We start from the raw sequence: 7033 nt of genomic DNA on the forward strand, positions 1-7033 counted from the left end.
GGTGAATATCTCTTGGATTCCTGATTGCACGATGCATGGTTGATCGCCTGACAACCGAGTGCTCGCCTGACAAACGAGCCAACCATTCCGTGAGATCAGAGTCTTCGTGGTATAGGCAAGAACTGATGGCAGCATTCAAGAGAATCCGGAAGGTCTAACCTTGTCTGTGGTATTCTGAGTAGGATTCAATGATTGAATGACTGTGACGTGCTTCAAACCTGTAACCTACTGGGCGTTAGTGACAGACGCAAAAGAGTTATTCTATTCCGGTAGGGGAGGGAACCACACCGGTGATTGGCAGCACTGTGACAGAGTGTGTGCATTAGCTTTCACTGCGAGGATGGGAGGTAGCTGCTGACAACAGTGAGACCCTATACGAGCTTGCCATGGAAAGGAGTAAGAAGGGTTGGATGAAGACAGCAGAAAAGCAGAGAGACGGAAGGGAAGGCATCTTCATGCGCTTATCTGAAGTTCCTACCAATGAATTACATAAGTATCACTATCTTTATCTTTTATGTTATTTTCGTTCATAACCATATATATCTGAGTTTGCCTGACTAAGATTTACAAGATGACCATAGCTTGCTTCAATACTAACAATCTCCGTGGGATCGACCCTTACTCACGTAAGGTTTATTACTTGGACGACCCAGTGCACTTGCTGGTTAGTTGTGCGAAGTTGTGTAATGCCATGGTATTGGGCTACCACGTTTTTGGAGCCATTACCAGGGATTATGAGAGTTGTGAAAAAGTATAGTTCACAATTTCGCGCACCAAGTTTTTGGCGCCGTTGCCGGGGATTGTTCTAGTTTTGAGCAAGCCTTTGGTAACATCAGTGCCAAGATCCGGCAACAACATCAAATTGTTGGTGTTATTGCCCGGGATTTTTCAGGCTGGACAACTGACGGTTCATCTTGTTGCTTAGATTAGGTATTTTTTTTTCGAAATTCTTGAAGATGAATTCTAGAGTTTCATGATGATTTGTTGAAATCTGGCTGGCTGAGAAGCCATGTCTAATCTGATTGGACCGAGGTTTCAACTTATCACCACAAGAGCTTGTTGATTTCATATCAATCTTGCTTTTGGAGCAGTGATTTGCTAAGGCTTGGCTGACCTTTGGTCATGTCTAGTGTTTTGGACCGAAGCTTTCTTTGGAAGCTTGGCTGGCTGTGAAGCCATGTCTAATTCCTGGACCGGAGTCTTAGACTAGCATTGCACTGATTCCTGGAATTCTCATTAAGAATTTTGATACCTTCTTTTTCCACTTAATTTTCGAAAAACACAAAAAAATTAAAAAATTAAAAAAATCATAAAATTCAAAAATATTTCTTGTTTGAGTCTAGTGTCTCATCCGAAGTTTGGTGTCAATTGCATGCATTCATATGTCTTAGTGATCTTCAAGATGTTCTTGATGATTCACTTGCTCTGATCTTTGAATTCTATTGACTTGAGTATTTTGTGTGTCTCATATGCATTTTCAGTTCATTAGTGTCAGTAGTATACAAACTGCTAAGTTTGGTGTCTTGCATGCATTGTTATTTGATTCTTGTTGCATTTTAATTATTAAAAATCCAAAAATATTTTTAATTTGTGTATTTTCAAGTCAATGATACAAGGGATTGAAGATTCAGAACACACTGCAGAGGAATTATACAGAAAAAGCTGAGCATTCAAAAATGCCCAGTGAAGAAGGCAGACTGGCGTTTAAACGCCAGCCAGGGCATCTGGTTGGGCGTTTAACGCCCAAAGAGGTAGCATTTTGGGCGTTAAACGCCAGAATGTATACCATTCTGGGCGTTTAACGCCAGGATGGTGCTAGGGGGAAGATTTTGTTTTCAAATCAATTTTTTCAAGTTTTTCAAAATCAAATCTTTTTCAAATCAAATCTTTTCAATCAAATGTTTTCAAAATTAATTTCTTTCCTTTCAAAGATACTTACTAACAATTAATGATTTGATTGAACATTTTTTGCCTTTTCTGTTAAGGAAGGTTTTATGTTTGAATCATATCTTTTCTTGTTAGGCAAGTCACTAATTTTCCAAATCAAATCTTTTAAAATAATTTTCAAAACATATCTTTTAAAATGGTTTTCAAATCATATCTTCTCAATCACATCTCTTTAAGACAATAACCTTTCAATCATATTTTTTTATCATATCTTTTTCAAATTAGTTTTCAATCAAATCTTTTTAGTTTCTAATTTCAAAATCTTTTTCAAAAATCACTTGATTTCTCTTCCACTTTCAATTTTCGAAAATTATCAATCAAATTTTCAAAATGTTTTCAAAATCTTTTAATTGAATTTTCGAAAATCCTCTTCCCTCCTTCTCACATCCTTCTATTTATGGAGTACCACTCCTTCTAAATGCACAATTCGAACCTTATCTAATTAAAGTTCGAATTCTTCTTCTCCTTCTTCTTTCCATTTCTCTTTTCCTCTGACATTTCAAGGAATCTCTATACTGTGACATAGAGGATTCCACATTTTCTTTTTCTCTTCTCTTTCATATGAGCAGGAGCAGAGACAAAGACATTCTTGTTGAAGCTGATCCTGAACCCGAAAGGACCTTGAAGAGAAAGCTAAGAGAAGCCAAAGCACAACTCTCTTTAGAGGACCTGACCGAATTCTTCAAAGAAGAAGAACCCATGGCAGCCGAAAACAACAACAATGCCAACAATGCAAGGAAGGTGCTGGGTGACTTTACTGCACCTACTCCCGACTTCTATGGGAGAAGCATCTCTATCCCTGCCATTGGAGCAAACAACTTTGAGCTTAAGCCTCAATTAGTTTCTATAATGCAACAGAATTGCAAGTTCCATGGACTTCCAATGGAAGATCCTCATCAGTTTTTAGCTGAATTCTTGCAAATCTGTGACACAGTCAAGACTAATGGGGTAGACCCTGAAGTCTATAGACTGATGCTATTCCCTTTTGCTGTAAGAGACAGAGCTAGAATATGGTTGGATTCTCAACCTAAAGAAAGCCTGGACTCTTGGGAAAAGCTAGTCAATGCCTTCTTGGCAAAGTTCTTTCCACCACAAAGATGGAGTAAGCTTAGAGTGGAAGTCCAAACCTTCAGACAGAAGGATGGAGAATCCCTCTATGAAGCTTGGGAAAGATACAAACAATTAATCAGAAGATGTCCTTCAGACATGCTTTCTGAATGGAGCATCATAGGTATTTTCTATGATGGTCTCTCTGAACTATCTAAGATGTCCTTGGATAGCTCTGCTGGAGGATCTCTTCATCTGAAGAAGACGCCTGCAGAAGCTCAAGAATTGATTGAAATGGTTGCAAATAACCAATTCATGTACACTTCTGAAAGGAATCCTGTGAACAATGGGACTAGTCAGAAGAAAGGAGTTCTTGAGATTGACACTCTGAATGCCATATTGGCTCAGAACAAGATATTGACTCAACAAGTCAATTTGATTTCTCAAAGTCTGTCTGGAATGCAAAATGCACCAAACAGTACAAAGGATGCTTCATCTGAGGAAGAAGCTTATGATCCTGAGAACCCTTCCATGGAAGAGGTGAATTACCTAGGAGAACCCTATGGAAATACCTACAATTCTTCATGGAGAAATCACCCAAATCTCTCATGGAAGAATCAAGAGAGACCTCAACAAGGTTTCAATAACAATAATGGTGGAAGAAACAGGTTTAGCAATGGCAAGCCTTTTCCATCATCTTCTCAGCAACAGACAGAGAGTTCTAAGCAGAATACTTCTGACTTAGCAACAAGGGTCTCTGATCTAATAAAGACCACTCAAAGTTTCATGAATGAAACAAGGTCCTCCATCAGAAATTTGGAAGGACAAGTGGGTCAGCTGAGCAAGAAAGTTACTGAACTCCCTCCTAGTACTCTCCCAAGTAATACAGAAGAAAATCCAAAAGGAGAGTGCAAGGCCATCAACATGGCCGAATATGGAGAGGAAAGAGAGGAAGAAGACGCCACTGAGAAAGACCCCAGTGGGCGTGCACCACTCTCCTCTGAGTTCCTCAATGAGGAACCTTGGGAATCCGAGGCTCAAAATGAGACCATAGAGATTCCATTGGACTTACTTCTGCCATTCATGAGCTCTGATGAGTATTCTTCCTCTGAAGAGGATGAGTATGTTACTGAAGAGCAAGTTGCTAAATACCTTGGAGCAATCATGAAACTAAATGACAAGTTATTTGGAAATGAGACTTGGGAGGATGAACCTCCCTTGCTCACCAAAGAACTGGATGACTTGTCTAGGCAGAAACTGCCTCAAAAGAGGCAGGATCCTGGGAAGTTTTCTATACCTTATACCATAGGCACCATGACCTTCAAGAAGGCCTTGTGTGACTTAGGGTCAAGTGTGAACCTCATGCCCCTCTCTGTAATGGAGAAATTAGGGATCTTAGAGGTGCAAGCTGCAAGAATCTCATTAGAGATGGCAGACAACTCAAGAAAACAAGCCCATGGACTTGTAGAGGATGTTCTGGTTAAAGTTGAAGACCAGTACATTCCTACTGATTTCATAGTCCTAGAGACTGGGAAGTGCATGGATGAATCCATCATCCTTGGCAGGCCCTTCCTAGCCACAGCAAAGGCTGTGATTGATGTTGACAGAGGAGAGTTAATCATTCAAGTGAATGAAAAAAAATCCTTGGTGTTTAAGGCCCAAGGATATCCCTCTGTCATCATGGAGAGGAAGCATGAAGAGCTCCTCTCAAAACAGAGCCAAACAGAGCCCCCACAGTCAAACTCTAAGTTTGGTGTTGGGAGGCTACAACCAAACTCTAAGTTTGGTGTTGAAACCCCACATTCAAACTCTAAGTTTGGTGTTGGGAGGTTTCAACACGGTTCTGAGCATTTCTGAGGCTCCATGAGAGCCCTCTGTCAAGCTAATGACATTAAAGAAGCGCTTGTTGGGAGGCAACCCAATGTTTTATAATTAATTATTTTCTTTTGTTATTTTATCTTTTTTGTAGGTTGATGATCATAAGAAGTCACAAAAACAATGAAAAAAGCAAAAACAGAATGAAAAACAGGAAGAAAAATAGCACACCCTGGAGGAGAAGAAACTAGCATTCAAACGCCAGTAATGCTAGCTGTTGGGCGTTTAACGCCCAGTCTGGCACCATTCTGGGCGTTTAACGCCAGAAAGGGGCACCAGACTGGCGTTAAACGCCAGTAAAGGGCAACAACCTGGCGTTAAACGCCAGGAATGGGCACCAGCCCGGCGTTTAACGCCAGAAATAGCTCAAAACGTGATTTTGAGCAACATTTAGTGCAGGGATGACTTTTCCTTGACACTACAGGATCTGTGGACCCCACAGGACCCTACCATCACTCTCTCTCTTCTTCCCCCATTCACCAATCACCTCAACACCTCTTCCCCAAAAACCCCTCACCTATCAAATCCCATCTTTCTCTTCACCACTCACATCCATCCTTCATAAAACCCCACCAACCTCACCCTTCAAATTCAAACCACTTTCCCTCCCAAACCCACCCATAATGGCCGAACCTTTACCCCCTCTCTCCTATAAATACCCTTCTTCAACTCTTCATTTTCACACAACCTAAACCCCCTTTCTTACCCTTCTTGGCCGAACACACTACCATCTCCCTTCTTCCTCATTTCTTCTTCTTCTACTCTCTTCTTTCTTCTTTTGCTCGAGGACGAGCAAACATTTTAAGTTTGGTGTGGTAAAAGCATTGCTTTTTGTTTTTCCATAACCATTTATGGCATCCAAGGCCGGAGAAACCTCTAAAAAGAGGAAAGGGAAGGCAAAAGCTTCCACCTCCGAGTCATGGGAGATGGATAGATTCCTCTCAAGGGTGCATCAAGACCACTTCTATGAAGTTGTGGCCTTGAAGAAGGTGATCTCCGAGGTCCCCTTTTCACTCAAAAAGGGTGAATATCCGGAGATCCGCCATGAGATCCGAAGAAGAGGTTGGGAAGTTCTTACCAACCCCATTCAACAAGTCGGAATCTTGATGGTTCAAGAGTTCTATGCCAATGCATGGATCACAAAGAACCATGACCAAAGTGTGAACCCGAATCCAAAGAATTATCTCACTATGGTTCGGGGGAAATACTTGGATTTTAGTCCGGAGAGTGTGAGGGTGGCGTTCAACTTGCCTATGATGCAAGGAGATGAGCATCCTTACACTAGAAGGGTCAACTTTGATCAAAGGTTGGACCAAGTCCTCACAGTCATATGTGAAGAGGGCGCACAATGGAAGCAAGATTCAAGAGGAAAGCCGGTCCAATTGAGAAGGCATGACCTCAAGCCCGTGGCTAGAGGATGGTTAGAGTTCATACAACGCTCAATCATCCCCACTAGCAACCGGTCCGAAGTTACCATAGACCGGGCCATCATGATCCATAGTATCATGATTGGAGAAGAAATAGAGGTTCATGAGGTTATAGCCCAAGAACTCTATAAGGTGGCGGACAAGACCTCCACCTTGGCAAGGTTAAGCCTTTCCTCATCTCATTTGTCACCTCTGTTATTCAATTGGAGTTGACATAGAGGGAGACATTCCCATTGATGAGGACAAGCCCATCACTAAGAAAAGGATGGAGTACACAAGAGATCTCACTCATCATGAGATCCCTGAGATTCCTCAAGGGATGAATTTTCCTCCACAAAACTATTGGGAGCAACTAAACACCTCCCTAGGAGAACTAAGTTCCAACATGGGACAACTGAGGGTGGAGCATCAAGAACACTCCATCATCCTTCATGAAATTAGAGAAGATCAAAGAATCATGAGGGAGGAGCAACAAAGACAAGGAAGAGACATTGAGGAGCTCAAGCACTCCATAGGATCTTCAAGAGCAAGAAAGAGCTGCCATCACTAAGGTGGACCCGTTCTTTGATTTCCTTGTTATTGTTCTTCTGTTTTTTCGAATTTTAATGCTTATGTTTATCCATGTTTGTGTCTTATGATCATTAGTGTCTTGGTGTCTAGGCCTTAAAGTTATGAATGTCCTATGAATCCATCACCTTTCTTCAATAAAAACGTGCCTAATTGATAAAAGAAAGAAT

The 7033-nt window shown here is 41.3% G+C and overlaps 1 non-coding gene across 1 annotated transcript; it reads right to left on the bottom strand.

The window, feature by feature from the left end:
• Window positions 1–3051: 3051 nt before the first annotated feature.
• On the bottom strand, window positions 3052–3159 carry LOC130984123 (small nucleolar RNA R71). Its single transcript, XR_009088076.1, has one exon. It is a non-coding gene; the product is annotated as a small nucleolar RNA R71 (small nucleolar RNA).
• Window positions 3160–7033: the final 3874 nt, after the last annotated feature.

This window comes from Arachis stenosperma, chromosome 5 (assembly GCF_014773155.1).
Source record: "Arachis stenosperma cultivar V10309 chromosome 5, arast.V10309.gnm1.PFL2, whole genome shotgun sequence".
NCBI lineage: Eukaryota > Viridiplantae > Streptophyta > Magnoliopsida > Fabales > Fabaceae > Arachis > Arachis stenosperma.